This window comes from Callithrix jacchus, chromosome 6 (genome assembly GCF_049354715.1).
Source record: "Callithrix jacchus isolate 240 chromosome 6, calJac240_pri, whole genome shotgun sequence".
Taxonomy (NCBI): Eukaryota; Metazoa; Chordata; class Mammalia; order Primates; family Cebidae; genus Callithrix; species Callithrix jacchus.
This window is the reverse complement of record NC_133507.1, coordinates 134,900,127-134,919,494: the sequence shown is the minus strand read 5'-3', so window position 1 is coordinate 134,919,494 and position 19,368 is coordinate 134,900,127. Positions and strand designations below refer to the sequence as shown.

The following is a 19,368-nucleotide window of genomic DNA, read 5'->3' as shown; positions in this document are numbered from 1 at the left end:
TGGAAGTTTTTATTGAAGTTATTCTGGGGAGACAACATAGATTACCCAGTTGATGTCTGGCTAAATAATTTGCAGTTCAAATTGAAAATGTAGGAACTCTAGTTCAAAAAAGCAAAGAAAATGTGCCATTAAAAGTTCTAAAATATAAAGCTTTTTCTTCTGTGGTATGTTTTGAGTGGTAATGATGTTTTATATTTCTTAATGCCATTTTAAATTAGGGAAAATTTAATTTTAATGTTTATCTTATCTTGTGCAACACCAGTTTTAAATACAAACACAATAGCATTTAACTTGCATGCAGAATTACTGAAATTACACAATGAGTATTTCCTGAGCTTACAGATGCCTACATGTTTTGTTTTTCTCAGAACAGTGGAGATGCTGCACACAACTAATTTGGCTGTTTTTATTTTGCTTCTCAATGTGTGCATAGCCTAGCAATGCTCTCTACATTTGGCTTACATGATTCCTTCTGAAGGAAGGAATAAAAGGAGAAAGAATTATGGTTGCTCTATCATTCCCCTTCTTCCCATGACATCATTTTAGTGTAAATGGTTGGCAAATACAGGGTAATATAGCAAAAGAAAAAGGATATGATAAGATTCTTTGATCTTTTGTGCTTCTTAGAATGCTACTGCCTTCTTTTTGTGTCCAAAGCACGTTTTGCTTCCAATGGAAAAACGTGGTTTCTCGAAGCTGTCAGTGCCCTGCTCACTCCGTAGAAGTAACATGGTTACCTTGCACTCCTTTTTTAGAGCCAGGGCAGTGACATGATCACGGCTCTTTGCAGTCTCCACCTTCCAGGTTCAAGTAATCCTCTCACTTCAGCCTCCCAAGTAGCTGGGACTACAGGCATGCACCACCACCCCTGGCTAATTTTTTATTGTTTTTTTTGTAGAGATGGGGTTTTGCCATGTTGCCCAAACTGGTCTCAAACTCCTAATCTCAAATGATCTTCCTACCCCCACCTCCCAATGTGCTGGGATTACAGGCATGAGCAACCATGCTTTTCATTTGCTAAACTCCCAAGCATCATAGGTCTACCAAAATTCTGTGCTCAAGGGAAATTACAAATGCTGATATACGAATGAGACAGCAAGGAATAGAGGACATATGTATTGCAGATATCTCTTCTCACATGCATGCTCCATTATCCCATCAGACTTGATTTAAAAAACACAAGTTTAAAGATAAAATTATTGACCCAGCATGGTGGCTCACACCTGTAATGCCAGCACTTTGGGAGGCTGAGGCAGGTGGATCACCTGAGGTAGGAGTTCAAGACCAGCCTGACTAATATAGTGAAACCCCATCTCTAAATTACAAAACTTAGCTGGGCATGGTGGCGTGGGCCTGTAGTCCCAGCTACTTGGGAGGCTGAGGCAGGAGAATCACTGGAACCCAGGAGGCGAAGGTTGCAGTTAGCCGAGATCGTGCCACTGCACTCCAGCCTGGGTGATAGAGCAAGACTCCGTCTCAAAAAAAAAAAAGATAAATATCAAGACAGTAATAATAGAGCATTAAACCGATTCCAAGGCCCACTTGTGTAGGCTTACCTGATGATTTCACTTGGGTTGAGGATAAGTAAATTCTTTATGAGGAAAAAATAGTAAAATGGATGTTTTAGGTGAATAAAATGATTAAGATTATTGACTCACCAAAACCTATTTCTTTTTTTTCCTTCAGAGCACACACTTATTCCCCAGCCCCCCGACCCTTTTCTTTCTTACTGCTAGGTATGTCATGTGACTGCATTCATGCAATGGAATTCGGATAAAAGTGATGCACAGCAGTCATGCTGGCTCCCTAGAAACTCCCCCTATGATTCTCTGCTCTCTTCCTGCCTTTGTCTGCCAAGTTTATGCAGGGGGACCAGGAGAGGATTCAAATCTTCCGAAGAGATGATTGATCCAACAGTTTAGAAAGGTGCTGAATCTCCATAGATGCTTTGAGCCATATATTCAGAGGGCTTATTTGTAACAAATACCAGTTCTCTCCTAAATAGAAGAAATCCTCAACCTCAACATATGTGATTTTCCACTCAGGAACTTATCACTGAGGGCTTAACTGGCAACAAGACAAATCAGATTAAGAATGTCAGCTAACCTTAGAAGCTGGACAGACATATGAGGTAATTCAGGAATGTGAAGGAGATTTTGGTGCTGAGAATCACTGGGTGCAGGGGGTGCCATTGGTTGATAACAAAACCTGGGAATGGGACTAACCCTGGACACTTACGTTAAGTAGCTGTAGTTTTAAATTTGGTGGGCCATAGGGCTGGGGGTGGAGGGTGAGGTAAAGAATTTTTTTAAACCAATGTTATATTCTTCAAGAGGTTTTAGCATCCTGCGTAGTATCCTCTACCCCACTGCTTTCTTCCTTATCATGACGCCTTATTTGATCCATGACATATAATACACATTGTGATTGTACATGTATTTGCTGAATTAATTCTTCATTGTCCATTTAACTTGTTTTAATGTGTTTCATAAAGTTAACAGAAGGTTAACTTTGTCAGTCTGATTAACTCCCTGTGTCTAACAGAGTGTTTATCACTGAATGACTGAATAAATTTTTTAAAAACTGACCTTCCTTATCTATGGGTTCCATATCTGTGGGTTCTGCATCTGTGGGTTCAACCAAACATGGATTGAAAATATTCCAAAAAGATAAAATGGTTGTCTACACTGAACATGTACAGACACTTTTGTTCCTGTCATTAATCCTTAAACAATAGAGTATAACAATTATTTACATTGAATTTACTTTGTATTAGATTTTTAAAGATAATCTAGGGATAATTTAAAGTATCCAGGCTGATATGTTGAAGTTAGATTTAAATATTACACCATTCTATATCAGGAACTTGACCATCCATGAATTTTTTTATTCCTGGGGAGGTCCTGGAATACCAGGATACGGAGGGACACCTGTATATAAATACACATATACTGTGCTCACTCATTGGGATGTTTAATACTTTAGACTTTTGTCAATTGGTTTCTGCCTTGTCTCCTTGTACCACAGTGAATGGATACTTTACTTTTGAGCTCAGTTCTCCTAGACTGGGGCCCTGATTCATACAACTGGACTTTCCAACACTGCACACCCCACTGCTTAGACTTCTTTCATTTGCCTGCCATTTTGATTGCAAAACACCTGCCCCATCTCGCCTTAGATAGATATCCTGGGCTTTCTTCTCTTGATTTGGATGGTTTGTCCTTGGTTCTCATGCCCATCCTCTCATTTCTGATCTATGTTCAGACTCACAATTCTGTGTATTTGTTACCTCTATCACCGACATTGGTTTCCTACTCAGGTCCAAGATCACATATCCAATTCTGAATGCAAGTACACCCAGTCAGCAGCTGCCTCTGAGTTCTATATCTTCAAATGTTCTTAGTATTCAACATAAAACAGCTTACTTAGGCACAACTAACCAACTCTCCTGAATTAATTGTAATACATATCAAATGTGTACACTTTTAAAAATAAAATGGAACAATTCAAAGAAATAAGGATTTAATTAAAATATATTGGTAGTGCTGGAAAAAACAGTGACAAGAATAATTAGACATTAATCTCAAAATAATACTTAGGAGGTCAGATATTGTGCCTCTACTATGTGATTTCACACTTGACCCCCAATATAAGTCCTTAATAAATATTTCTTTACAAAGTGGTTGATTATTGTGTCTAAAAATACATAATTTTTAACAAATATTGATGTAGTAAAACACCCTACAAACTCTATTCCTATTTCCAGTGCTTTTTAGCAGCCTTTGCTGGCTGGCTATCCAAATGATCATGTTCTGCGGTCTCTCATAGCCACATTTCATGACATTACTGACAGCACTGAAGTGATTGAGTGAATGTAGTGCCTGTTCATAAAATCATTGCAAGTAAAGGGGTTCAAGATTTTTCCAGATGTTATTCAAATCTTTATCATTATTTACAGTAGGACATAAAACACCAAGATCTCATATATGTTTTCCCTTATTGAACTAAGCCAAGCCATGTGGCAGGGCATTAAGGTACAATAAAGTTGGTCACTTCAGAATTTGTTTCCTCAAGCATTCTATTTTTTCTCTAAATTGCGGATAATAGGAATTGACAGTCACATGAACTTTAAGGGAATTAAACAAAATAGGCTAAAGCTTTGGTGCCTTGAAATGAATGGGTCACACACAGTGGGTGCAGATCACTAAGAAGTTATTATGTATCTGTTTTGAGATAAACTCTTTGCTGCTGCTAATGTTCTGTAACTTTTTATTACATTTTCAAAGAAAGTAAGCCAAACTGGTTGCTATGGAAATGATTATGATGTCACAGAGGATGATGACTTTTCCTAATCTATAAGCAGCAAGAGCAGATGTGCTTGTAAGAAACAAAGATCTTGTTTTCATACAAATGGTCTCAAAATAAAACACAAAGGAAGAAAAATATCCAAAGCACATAATGCAAAGAACAAGAATTGCTTCTAAATAGAATGTTTTACAAAGTTTTCCATAATGATTCAGCTGCTCTTTAAGACACAACCAGCTTGAACATGGATGGCAGACATGAAATTACAGTATTCACAAAATTAGTATTCAGCTTGCAGAATCTCTTTCCAAAGCCTTCAGGCATACTTTATGCACGCACAATTACAGAAGCAGGTAATGAGAGAGATTCTGATTTCTTCCTATTGTTATTATTGTACTTAACTAGATAAGTCTTGATAAAAATTGCTTTGTTAAAAAGAAATCCAAGCAATAATTTGTTAATTCTATTGAAGATATATTTTGGCTATTACTACAAGACACACTGGCTGATATCTCTAAAACACACATTACTCTGTCCATGGAGATGGGTAGTGACATATCAACTTTTAGTAATGAATCAAAAAGTTCCATAACAATAATCTTCAAGCTACACTACTCTTTTATAATTTTATTATTTCATAACACAATTTCAATTATTAGAGATTTTTAAAAAGGATATTCAAAGTTTATGACTATGACCTCCTGAAATACATAGATATGATAAACAATATATCAAATGAATGGGTTGTGTCAAAATATATTACAAAGTTTTCATTATATTACTTTGAATTTAATCCTATATACCTTCTTGGTCATTGAGGCTCTCCTAAATTAATTCTATAGATTCTCAAATACTTCTCACAGTAACTTCAACTATTCTTAAAATTAATCAAAGTTCAAATGATAAAAATGTATGAATTATAATAAAGTTCTCACTCCCTGTAATAAAAAATAACCTTCCATCCAGCTTGCAACATGGATTTGGTAATAAAAATTTTAAGTTCTGCTATAACTAAATGAGAGATTTGAACTGAGTGAAAATGAGACAAATTAATTATTTTGATGGCTCCTAAGATATCCTGCTCCTAAACAAATCTGCCACCAAACAACTGGTTACATGAAAACATAAAACATTAAGACCAAGATACATTATGCTACAATTCTACACTACTATTAAGTGAATGTATATCCAATTTTACATTCGATTTACTGTCAAAATTAATTTTTATTTAGAAAAATACTATGAGAATTATATGAAAGAAAAAGAAGTAAAAATAAACAAAGAAGAAAAAAAGTAAAAGTTCACTATGTTCCGCAGCCTCAGTTAAAAGAAATTGAGAATAAGTTAACAGGTGTTTCTGAATGCTAGACTTTAATCCTAGTTTTAGTTCTGCAATCATATTGAAGTCATATACTATTTTAAGACATAAGCTCACTTTTTAAAAGTACATAATATGAAGACAGTACTCTAAATGAACACCAATGTTTGAGCTATATATTGAGAACTGAAAGACTATGAAAACATTAATTCTGAAAGGAGGCTAAAAATACTTGACAGTCTTTTTATAAACACTGAAAAGATTTAAGAGACACCAAAGAGATGTTTGTTTAAGAACTACAGAAGACCATAATAGTTTGGTCGATTTAGCCAAAGTGGGAAGGCCTAAATTTAAAGAATAACATCGGTATTTGAATTTAGAAAAAGAGAAAGGAAATTGCATTAAAAGTGCTTTCTAATGAATGAATGACTAGACAGCAGCAGAATACAACACTTTATTGATGAAGGGTTTTATATCTCTATGATAACTTTTATTACAAAGATAGTACCAAATCTGTTTAAAGCACTGTATTAAGAAATAAGAGCACTATAAAAAAAGTTGACTGAGTCTTTTTCTAAAATTGCTCTAATAGTGTAGATAAGATACACATACAAGAAAAATATATTTTATTGAGAGAAATGATAACATTATTGATGTAGATAGTAAGTTCTAAATAAGTTAACCTAAAGGGAATTACAAAGCATTCATCTACATGTGGTATCAGCATAGTTCAGGGGCAGAAATAAAAATGTGGTGTAGCAGTTTAACAGAATTAAAGCTGTATATAAATAAGGTGTGACAGACTATGTTGTCTTTCCATATATATAGGTTTTCCCTGATAGTTTTTTCTAATTTTTTTAATCTGTTTTCATTTAAAACTGCTTAAGCCAAAAATTTTCATTTTAAAGACTCCCAATGAGGGCAAACAAACAAAAACTAGGCAGTTTTAATATTTAGAGAAGAAAACTTAATTGGAAATTGTCCTAAACTTTGCACTCCCTATAAAATCATACGTTAGTTCAGCTGATTGTTGCTATGTGAGGTTTTTCTAGGCACTTATATTATACAAATGCTCTAATTTAGAATTGATCAAGGTCTGGATAAAACATCTGAATCTGATATATGTTATTCTGGGTATTATATTTTGAAGAGCAACCATAAGAAATGGGTACTCCGATGTGGAAAAAAATGTTTTTCATTAGTTTGATTTTTCTTTTAAAAATGACATCAGGGCCGGGCGCGGTGGCTCACGCCTGTAATCCCAGCACTTTGGGAGGCCGAGGCAGGTGGATCACGAGGTCAACAGATCGAGACCATCCTGGTCAACATGGTGAAACCCCGTCTCTACTAAAAATACAAAAAATTAGCTGGACATGCTGGCCCAGCTACTCGGGAGGCTGAGGCAGGAGAACTGCCTGAACCCAGGAGGCGGAGGTTGCAGTGAGCCGAGATCGCGCCATTGCACTCCAGCCTGGGTAACTAGAGTGAAACTCCATGTAAAAAAATAAATAAATAAATAACATCAGACATTTGGGAAAAGGTTTTTAAATATTGAGAAGGGAATCAATATAAAATTAAGGTACAAGCCTGAGTAACACAGAGAGACTCCCATCACTAAATTTATTTTTTTAACTAGTCAGAGGTGGTGGTGCACACCTGTATTCCCACTTACTCGGAAGGCTGAGGTGAGATTATTGCTCAAGCCCAGGAGTTCAAGGCTGCAGTGGATTATAGTTATAATAATTAACTATAATAATTTAATCACACTAATTAAAAAATGTCCCTTGTAAAACTGCTACTTAGAATATTTGCTTGCTTAATTTATCAAAGAAATGCAAACATAATCCTTAGCCATGAATAAGGCATAGCTCTAAACCCTGAATTGATCAGCTATAAATATTAACTCATATAATCCTTATTAAAAAGAAAATTTAGATAAGTTTTATTATTTCCATCTACTATTAACAGGTAAATACTACTACTAAAAACTAGACTATTAAGAAACTTGTCCAACTGTTAAGTAACACAGTAAATCACCGAGCCAGGATTTGACAGCAGGCCTCCAGGATTGAAAGATCTTGATCATTATATATGATACCAAAGTATCATATACAATGGTACTTTTGCCAGTATCCCCTGGGCCAAATTCCTCTTGGAATACCAACCTGGGAATTTTTTTTTTTGGAGGGGGAGCTGATGATTTCTCAGGCTTCCTAGACAATATGAACTACATTACCAACAGTGTGTTTCCTCTTTTATTTGATTACTATGTTTGCAGAAATAAGTTTTGTGTTTATCTGTGGCTTTTTCATAACCAAAAGTTCTTGGTATTTTCTTTCTCCTTTGCTTCTCAGTTTCTCTTTTTATTCTATAAATTTACCCTGAATTTCAATTCCTGTAGGATGTATTGGTGGATAAATCAACCAACCAACTTCAAAAAGTAGCCACAAATCAGTCTTGAAAAGAACTGTTTTATGTTTTCCCATTTATAAATCAAAGGACTAGCGGCTACTATCAATTATTTAAGATAAAGCATAGCTAAACTAAAGGTTCACTTGACAGTGATCGTCACTGCTTTTAAAATTTAACAGTAAAAACATATACACATTTGATTATAGTTGACCTTTTCAAAATATTCATTATTTCCTTCAGTAGCATTATAAGAACCATGGGTCACAAGACCCACGTCATGTAGTAAGATGAGAATAATGGTAATCTCTTGATTTTACCATCCTATATAAAATGATGCCATGTCCTTTTATCTTTCATCAAAGGCATAATTTCAGGGTAGAGAACAAAAAACTATGATTCCAGATAACTTCTCTCTATCAAGCCTGAGTTCTAACACGAGCTGACTGGTTAACTTTGAGCAATCATTTAAATACTCTGGGTTAAATATTAGATGACTAAATATTTTCATTACACGAATTAACTTCTCCTTCTAGCCTGACACTTTGATCACTGGTGTTATCCCTTAATTTCACATAGGAAGAAACAAGGAGAAGAGCAATGCAGTCACCCAACCAGAGTAAAACAGTCAGATAATGGCAGAGTCAAAATTAGAACAAAGGTCTCCTGGCTTCTAGAATTGTGTTTATTAAGAAATCAAACATTGCAGATACATCTCATCCTCCCTTCTCTCACCCTGGAGGTTACTATTATTCTGAAAGTGGTGCCTTACTTTTATATAATACTTTTGCTACATATACCTATATACAAAAACAATACATATTGTTTTCTATGTTTTTAAGAATTAACAATTTATGTAAGAATCCTTTTACCATTTGCTTATCTTACTCAATATAATATTTTAGGGATTTTTGTGGTGGTACTTGTGTATTTATATATGTATTGATTTATGTAGTACGTGTGTGTGTGTGTGTGTGTGTGTATTTGTTGTAGTATTTAGTTGCTGCACACTATTTCAGTGAAATGAGATACCTCAATTTGTTTATCCATTATCTTGGCCAGTAGCTTTCCATCTTCTTTTGACCATGTAATCCACAGGGAGTAAAAATATCTTTTACCTGGTGGGCCAATAGATAGATAGATATACCTGTGATACAAAAATTTACCTTTCATTTATCCTTATTGTGTGTGATAAATGTATTCTATTTGATTCTATTTTACTTTTTTAGATGCTGGTTATGACTGACTAAATACACACAGCCTGCTAATGGGTTATAACCAGGCATTTGAAAAATATTGTTCTAGGGGGATATTTTTCAAACTGCTATAACATTTCCAATACTCCGATATTCCTGCAGAATTAAGTGGTAAGCTAAGAGGGGGGATGGTGGGTCCAGCTTAGAATTTTTTCTGGCAATGAAATATGCAATTAAATAGGAATATATTTAACATGTGGATCTCTTAGGTACAGAAAACAAGTCTGAACCATAGTTTAGGCAGTGAGGCTGATTATGAGGTAATTCTAAAAAACTGTGTATAGATTTTTAAACAAATGATACATATTTTGAATTGATGCTGCTATCTTACTACTTTAAGGATCCCTATGGACAGTCTATTTGTAACCTAGAATGAATATTTTCTAGAAAGTGAAAAAAATCCCCCATTTTAATTTAATATTTATTTTTCATGGTCATTGAAGAATACCCCTAACTCAGAGAAATGGCTTTACCTACATTTCCATAAATTAAGTCAATAAGCTTTATGCCTTTGTTGTATTACAGTAATATATTATGTAAAGACTAAAATACAAATAACCTCATTGACTTAAAGGTCTCCTGCAATGATGTTGTAATGAAGGATTCTGTGTTTAGTGAGTTGGAATCATTTCTTTTTTAAAAAAAGGAATCTTAATTACAATTTGGCTACATGTTATAGTGGTGTTTGACGGTGCATTTTAGCCTATGGCTGTGACTAGAGAATTAAGAATATTTTGCTTTTAGCAAGGGTGGTAATTTCTGTTTCCTTTTTGGCATTGGCATCTGACTTGAGTACTCTAATCCTTTCGTCATCAGCTCTCAGTGTACAATGCTTGGCAAAATCTAGTGACTTCGATGAATAAACCAGTCTTCATATGATCCAGAGGCCTTAAGCTGCCTTGTTTTCTTACCCTGATTTTGAAGCAAGTAATGGAGTTGGCAGAGACAGAGCTGAATCTGCCAATGCTCAGAATAAAGAATGCACAAAACATAAGTGCAAGAGAAAGCAAATAGTAGGAGGTTATCAACTCAATTAGGAGTCATTGTATGGCAGTGATCTGCAGGAACTTGGACTCTGGTAAACGTTTATAAAAGTTTCTTACCTAAATCTGTCACCTTGCAGTACAGTAACTGCTGCAATCACTGACAACAATGCAGACATATAAATAATAGTAGGCATATTTCACCTGTGAACATTTGATTGTGCACTTGACTCCAGATTGAAAGAATGAGAAAGCTGACACAAATATTGAAATGGAAGATGGGAGCTAAAGATGAGGTCAACTCCTTTCTTCTGCACTCTCAATTACAACACTGCTTAGAACTTCCTCCCTCCTCAAATCAATATCTCACTGCTTAATATGCTCTCAATATTTTTCATTATGGCCCCGAGAACTCCTCTTTTGAGAAAAAGAAACAAAAACAAATAGGCAAAATCATCTATATCCTCCCATCTCTTTAAAAAAAAAAAAAAACACATTGCCTATGCCGGGTGCAGTTGGTTACGTCTGTAGTTGGTCACGTCTGTAATCCTAGCACTTTGGGAGTCTGAGAAAGGTGGATCACTTGAGGTCAGGAGTTCGAGACCAGCCTGGCCAATATGGTGAAACCCTGTTTCCACAAAAATTACAAAAATTAGCTGGGCGTGGTGGTGCATGCCTGTAATACCAGGTACTTGGGAGGCTGAGACAGAAGAATTGCTTGAACCCGGGAGGCAGAGGTTGCAGTGAGCCAAGATTGCACCACTTGCACTCCACCTGGGTGGCAAAGTCAGACTCTGTCTCAAAAACAAAAACAACGACGACACACACACACAAAACCATAAACACAGCATTGCCTAAATGAAAGAGGTCTTCTTTGAGGCCATTATTCCCTCTCACCTAGGATGAATATGTAATGTGACATAGAAACCAGGACACTAAAGAATAAAAGATGGTGCTATTAACAATTATGCCAGGACTATAGGTGTAAATTGAGACCGTTCTTGGCAAACCAGCTCATACGGTCAATTTACCCATAGTCCTCTCAAGTGAAGCCTTTTCATTTTCTTTTCTTTACTTTTTTTTTTCCATTACCTAGGTGGTCACTTTTATTATGATGACAAAATTGGTAACTTAAATTTGTAACATTTGGAGCCTGTTTATGTAGTGATGTTGTATGATGAAATATAATAGAATCATTTAAAAAATCACATTTATTAATATTCATATTGACATAGAAAATTTTGTAAGTTGTTAAACTACTAATATAAAAATGCTAAGGCATGCATACAATATTATCATGATCCACAGAGACACACACACACACACACACACACACACACACACACACTGCATGTACGAAAACCGTGAATAATTTGTAAACTTGACTAATGTAAAATAAAGAGGGAAATATTGTTGCACTAGTGTGGGCTCAACATAAAAGGAGTTACAGCAAGAAAGCATATACTCCTCTAAAAACATCCTTAGAAAACTATAGCCAAACCCTGAGAAATGTCCTATTTTTTTATTGCATTTTAGATTTTGGGGTACATGTGCGGAACATGCATGATAATTGCATAGGTACACATGTGGCAGTGTGATTTGCTGCCTTTCTCCCCTTCACCCACATCTAGCATTTCTCCCCATGCTATCCCTCCCCAGCTCCCCCACACCCCCACTGTCCCTCCCCTATTCCCCCCAATGGACTCATCTTGCTCAAGTTGAGACTATGGAGTCAGCACATCCCCTATATAGTCCAAAGAGATTTTCAGAACATACACACTTAAAAGTAAAACTCCAGTTCCTCTGATGCTCATTCTTTCCGGCTACCACCTCACAATTCTTCCTCCTTGCTTTCATTTATCAGTTTTCCAGGGATTCATTCTTCATAGACTTTAGTATCTAATTCAATAGCTCCCTTTCTTCCCCAAGAGCTACATCTCTTGACTATCCTTTCATGTTTCTGATATTCCATCCCCTAGGGGCCATGACTTCTCAACCTCCATTCTGGATTCCGGCAACTTGTTGTCCATCAGAAATTTCTGTTCACAATCTTCCATACCTTCCTATCTCTCACTATTCCCTTATGCAAATTATTTAACCTCACTGGGACCCAATCAAAGTCTCTGTATCCCTTTACTTCTATCTGTCAGTATTCTCTCTGTTGGTATCCTTTGTATAACTTACTTGATGATCTATTACTCCAATTCATTTCTTTAAGTCAAGCTCAACTTCTTTGACTCAATGTCTTCCATCTCTGCAACCAGTGAAATTTTTTACACTGGATCAATCCTATGGTTCATTCTTTTCAAGATTATATCTGGGCTGTGAGCCCAGCTACAGTTATAGCATTGAGCCTATTGATGGTTTATTTGTAGTCACCAGCCTCAACTGGGTCCTCTATGAGGCTTGCCTATTTTTCTACATTTTTTTTCAGTTAGCCTCTCTCACTTTCTTTATATATGCAAATATTTCAAATTTATTGCCTCTTCCTAAATTTTCAATCAAGTGGCTTTTTTTTTCAACCTTAATAAATAACATTGATACTTTCTTCAAACCTTTCCTCAAGTTCCCATCATGACGACTTACAAAATTACTTGCATATTCAACTTTCCTTTCTTACTTATACTAAGTACATGAGGTATGTCCTCTTCTAGCTGAAGCTACTCATGATAACTGTGCAAAAGATCCTTTTCTTTTCTATTCCCTCAGGGACCCCACTTTACCAATTTTCTCATTAGCACTGAGATATGTAAAGGTATTACTTAAAAGACAAAACAAAACAAACAAGAAACTTCCCTCAATCCCACATCTTCCTATAGCTACTAGCTTCTACCTTTCGTTTTATAGCAACGCTTTTTGAAATTATCATCTATATGACAGCCTCCATTCCCTCACTTATTCGTTTCTCAACAACTCTGCTGTCATTATTACAGGCAGAATTTGCTGATGTTAATCTCTCCTTTTTCCATTCTTAGATCTTTTGGGTTTCTTCTCAGATCTCTGAGGAGCTCCAAGTAGACAGGCTGTCTCAAAAATACTCATGAATCAACTTAAGTAGGCTGGCTTGCTTATGAATCCGCTGACATTCTAAAGCAGGCAGAAAGATGGTGGCCATGATATTCTCAAGGATCAGGAGAGAAGTCTAGTCAAGTGACAGGAACAGTGCTGAATGGCATGGCCTTAGTGAGCTCCACTTTCAAGGGACTAGTCATTAGCCTTAAACTCAAGTTTACAGAAGCACTACTGTACTGCTCTTAGAAAGGAAAACCATACATTTCTAAACTCATAATAGGTGTAAAAAACCCAGAAATATCATTTATTTTTAAGAAAAATATAATGATCATGTATATTCCCCACACACAGGAAAATCACAGAGAGAGTGAAAATACCAGAAAGTTGCTAATGTTGGGTTTAGAACTGATCAATGAGTTTTATGTATGGTAGACTGCATAATGGCACCAGGCCTGACAGCCGGCAGTGTCCCCCTACATCAGGAATGACCTCTGAAGGCAACATTTCCAAAGACATGGGGGCAAGGTACTCCTCTGTCATCCATATTATGTTGTGATGAAACATCATTTCTTTTTAAATATTCAGTCGGTCTGATGTCAAACATTCATTTTCTAACATAAATATGGAAAAATGTTAAACAATATTTTCTTTTTTTTTAACAATGTATTTTCAATATATCAGATACACATTCATTTTAGTTGTTGGCTACTACCTAATGTTTTAGGAAGCTCTTCTGGGTTAGGATAGATTATCCAAAATGTCCTTAAGCAGAGTTCCCCCAAAATCACTGATTGGCTTTTCAAATAAATAGTATCTTTGTTATCAAATAAAAGCATTACTTCTTATTTTTAGGAAAAATAACCTGTTATATGAGAGAGCAAATATATAACTTCTACACGCATGAGATAGAAAACTCTAAAATATTAGTTATGTTTCTCTACTCCAGTATTAACTGTATTTATATATTAAAAATGAGAAACACATTCTAATCTCACATGCTTCATGTAATAGTCCCTAGCAAAATGTTCAACTTGACTTTTACTATAAACTGAGAGCTGCTCTCCACTGGGGGAAAAAAAATGTTTCCTGAGAAGTACAAAATACCATTTAAGAATGCCATAACCATTTAAAATTAGTGTTTATCACAGAAAGCCATGCATTCATTATTTATACATGTAGATGAAGTATGTCTACACAAAGAAGAAGTATGATCCATATGTTTCTGCGAGTAATAAATCCGAAATGATCTCCTTTGAAATAAAATGTGCAAATATGCGTGGTGACCCAGACTTTAAAGTTATGTTCTTATCTGGATCTCTTTGTCACCACTGATTGTTACTCAATTCTTTATAAGGTAGCTTTCTTTCGATTCACTCCCAGTGATTCTCTTATGTCATTCACTTATTCAGAACAGCTCAAAGTAGATATTAATAAATATCTGATATTAATATACTAAATGCCAAATAGGTAATGTTTTACACATAGATAAATATTGGGTTTGACAAAAAGTTCTATGTTGATACCATATTCTTTAAGCCTTCTAAAAACATCCTGGACATTCAGTATTCTTTCAAGAGATTCAACAATGGACAGTGTATTACTCATAAGACTGGATTTAACTACAGTAAGAGGTCTGCATGATTGATGAAAGTAATTGGCAATTTAGAGAGACTATAGTATGATGGTTATGAATATGGGCTTTCTAGAACTTAAAACATGAATTTGACACTGTCTAGCTCTGACGCTGTGGGACCAGAGACAAGGTAATACCATCTTTAAGCTTCAGTTTCTTAATGGGAAAAATGGGGATAATATTACCCCTCTTAAAATGACAGTGGGTGTTAAATGAGTTAATTCATGTGACATGCTTACCATGGTACCTGGCACAAAATAAATGCACATAATTATAAAAATCGTATATGTGATTTCCTAGTCCCCTGATACTCCAGCTTCATTGAAATCAGTTATATCAACAATTCAAAATGCTATCGATTCTTCATATGGATTTCTCAATAACAGTACACTTCAAAAATACAGTCTTCCAAAGTGGCCGTTTCTGCGATATAGTTTATAGGACTTAGAGATATTCTTAGTCTACTGAGTAGGACTTTTCCAGGTGTCCAGTACCTCACCATGACGTCAAGTTTTAAATACTTTTGAGAAGTTTCAGCACAGCTGCTGGGGGAGATACACTGATGGCGTTAGTCTCTTCTTCATCTATCAAGTCTTGAGACAGTTCAGAATGCCACACTAAGTTCTATATTAAGCTAACCTTTTTCTAAACCACAGTCATGAAATTTGGGGGAGGTGACATTTGACGTTACTACTTGTAAATGACCTTTCTTTGATTCAATTCCTTTTTCCATAGCATACACCCTCGTTCAGAGTTATAAAACAGAAAATGGCTCCCCAGTTCTATCCCTATATGGTTCTCAATTCCCTAGGTTGTAACCATCGGGCTATAAAAATGGGGAAGTCCCTGGATTATTTCCTTTACTATCTGTTGGTAATGTGCTTCTCTATTTTTTTTTTTCAGTCTATACAGGATTGTTTAAGCAAGTGATTAGACTTTGCTTTACTGTGAAAGAGTTTTGGTTTATGAAGAGTTGAAGCTTCTCACAAACGCTGGGTACGTACTTCCACAAGCTTTTCACTGGGTACGTACTTCCACAAGCTTTTCACAGGATCAAAAAGACAGTATCATACTGCTGTTGGCACTAGTTTAACCACCAAATGTTTCCCTTGAGATGCAACCTGTCATCACTCTGCTTTAGAGTATGGATCTCTCTTGCAAAATCCAACCTTTGATAGCACAGATCTTTAGGCTAGTCTGTCCTATTTTCACCTCCCAATTCCAAAGTCAAATGATTATGTTTGGTTTTCCTTCTGGTCTCCAGCAAAATAAGTTTCTTTTTAATCTCTTGCATGTCACTGCTGAAAAATATTCCAAATTATAGAGAGTGTTTTTTGCCCTGTATCTAAATTAATGCTCACTAGGCATCTTCTCCTTTGTTATCCTCTTTTGGTAAGTTATGTTTTCACAAAGTTGAATCGTATCTTTTTCATTTCTTGAATTAACACTTTATTGAGGATTCTAATAACTTCTCTGTACTTTTTGTGCTCGAAAATTTTTGGGTTTCTTAGAAGAATGGTCTTCCCAATCTCTTTTAGAGTTGATTTAACCATCACCACTTGACTCAGCTCAAAGTTCTCTCATTTTTGCATTAATGAAACTCATTTCATCAAATGCTGAACACATCTGCATTTTGAAAGCAATAATGATGGATTTTAATGACACCTTTAAAAATGTGTGCTTTCATTTTATGCAGGAACCTCTCCGGTCCTCACCCCATTGGTTTAACTCCTGTAATTTATAATTCTCATTTGTGACAGAGATAGCTTATCACCTGCTCTACAACAAAACATGCTCTCTGGAAGAAATCTGATAGTATTCTATCAACGTGTGAATTTAAGTCATAATGTTACCTTTTTTAGGGACATGGGTTGCACAAGAACCTTTTCTCTAATTTCAAAGTGATACTCTTAAGAACTGTTAAAAGAAACTATTGTTTAAGGTAGTTGGAATTAGAAGACCCTCACCCTGTGGGACTTATAGGCCAATTGAATAGACCCCAGACTACCAGTGTACTCAGGGAAGTAAAGTTTGACAGTATTTATATGCTTAACTTATGAACTGGATTTGGTATCTTAGTATATTTTCTTTGAAAAGGCAGTTCCATTTTTGGTTTTCTTGCTTCTTCATAGTGCCAATCTAGGTCAACAGGAGTAAGTGAGACCATTGTTCCATATCCCGCTTAAAAAGAGAACACTACTTCAAAGACAAGAACAACATCACCTGACAAAAATAAAACAAGTTATCAGTTTTAAAACATTATGCTTATATGCGCCTGTTAATCTTAACTTTTTCAGGGATTCAAGTTATTTTAGGGTAACTACTCTGGGTGATTATGTTTTATTTCTAGCACAATAAAGCCATTTAAATAAAAAATTAATATAGAATTTGTGTCCAAAAATTTCTTTGATTTTAGGAAAGAACTACAATTTTCCAAATTGTCCCCTACCACCTTCTGCTAAAAACAAAACTAAAACTTAAAAACACAGAGTGAATTCCTTGAGCAAACAAAAGGTGATTTTATCCAAATTCCTTAAAAGGGTTCTTAGGGCTTTCAAATCTAAAATAGATAAAACAAACTACTCAAAGAAAACAAAACCAATACTCCATAATGTACCTTTTAGCTACATTGCCTAGCAAAACTTTTCTTTTGCTGATCACACTTAGTGATTACAAAATTAAACCTATTTTATTTATTGATAGTCACCCTGATTCATGAATTGTCAGGGAGCAACAGGAAATAATTTGTTTTTGAAACAGAAGGATCACGTAAGTGCATTTTATTCCAAATTGCATTTTTATATACAATTTTAGCCAATTTTCATTTTTATATTTGCAAAATTAACATATGAACTTTAAACATATTTATTATATATAATTTTATTTTTAATTTTCATAAAATTTTATTTTATGTACATTTTGCTAATATAACTGTTATTTACCAAGAGGTTCAGACTGTTTGCATGGCTTGCAAGATAAAGCTGACCTGTTAAGGAAATTTCTAATATGACTTATAAGCCAAGATTTGACCAAATTCTTTATTAAATCAGCATGTATCTTTGAAATCCGACCTTTTCTGTCCTTTCTACTTTGAAAAGAGTTTAATACATGAAAGCTAGCTGAGTATATAATTCCCTCCATATTCATTCATTTAATAAATGTTTATTGAGTACCAACTTGTGACAAATACTGTGCTACTTCTGAGAAAACAATGATTAACAGGACATAATCACTGCCCTTCAAAAGATCATATCCCAGTGGGAAAGACAGATTTTACTTTAAAACTCAACACATTAATAAAATATTTACAAAATATGTTATGAAGGAAATATTCAAGGTGCTATGATAGGAGTTGGTGTAGGAAAGAACAGTTTGGGTAGGATGGGACAATCAGAAAGAACCAGCTACATGAAAAATAAGGGTTGAGGGTGCGTTTCCTCCCCACCGCATCACTTCTTCCCTATAATAAAAACTTAACTCTCCAACTGGATACAGTGGCCAAAGAACGTGGTACTCCACTGCCCTGGTGGTATATTTTAATGCACAGTATAGTTATATACATACTTTTAAAAAATGTGTACAGTCTATGTCTTCTGGCAAAGACCAGAAATAAATGCACCCTCTACTATCAAAATACTACCCAGAGAGGTCAGGCTCGGTGGCTCACGCCTGTAATGGCAGCAATTTGGGAAGCCCAGGCAAGCAGACCACCTGAGGTCAGGAGTTTGAGAGCAGCCTGGCCATTGAAATCCCTCTACTAAAAATACAAAAATTAGGCCGGGTGTGGTGGCAGGTGCCTGTGATCCCAGCTACCCAGGAGACTGGGGCAGGAGAATCACATGAACCCCGGAAGTGGAGGTTGCAGTGAACCGAGATGGCACCATTGCACTCCAGCCTGGGCAATAGAGCGAGATTCCTTTTTTTTTTTTTTAAGTACAAAAACTAGCCAGGCATGGTGGCGAGTGCTTATAGTCCCAGCTACTGAGGAGGCTAAGGCAGGTAAATCCCTTCACCCTGGGAGGTGGAGATTGCAGAGATCGCATCACTACACTCCAGCCTGGTGACAGAGTGAGACTCCATCTCAACAAAACCACAAAACTACCCAGAGAAATTCTGAACAAAGTGAATTACTACAGTTTATACAAGGGTTCTTTCCCATGAGTGGAATGCATTGTGAATCTTAGGACTACAGACTCCATAGACATGAGATAAAACCCCCCAATCTTGGTATGAAAATGTAATCTTGATTTCTCTGGATGAGTTAGATACACCATAATCTGCAAATAAGAAAGGAATGCGGGATGTTAAAAAGAGGGAAACATTTGCCAAGATGGTCTGATTCTCCCAGGTGTTCATGAGATCTTTGTTATTCCAAAATCTGGGATTCATGGGGAGGCAGGGTGACAGAATGTAAAGTGTCCGAAGGCTTAGCCACTAGAGGGAGGAAGTGTG

General features: G+C 35.7%; 2 protein-coding genes and 1 long non-coding RNA gene across 3 annotated transcripts in view; 1 reads left to right on the top strand and 2 right to left on the bottom strand.

Moving 5' to 3' along the window:
• Positions 1 to 19,368, bottom strand: part of SPAG16 (sperm associated antigen 16) — a 1,454,415-nt gene that overhangs the window by 1,285,482 nt on the left and 149,565 nt on the right. The window lies entirely within an intron of this gene.
• LOC144576773 (uncharacterized) overlaps positions 1 to 19,368 on the bottom strand; it is a 31,912-nt gene that overhangs the window by 10,039 nt on the left and 2,505 nt on the right. The window lies entirely within an intron of this gene.
• Positions 4,377 to 17,273, top strand: LOC118154659 (uncharacterized). Its single transcript, XR_004744840.3, has 3 exons — positions 4,377 to 4,658; positions 15,820 to 15,912; positions 17,049 to 17,273. It is a non-coding gene; the product is annotated as an uncharacterized LOC118154659 (long non-coding RNA).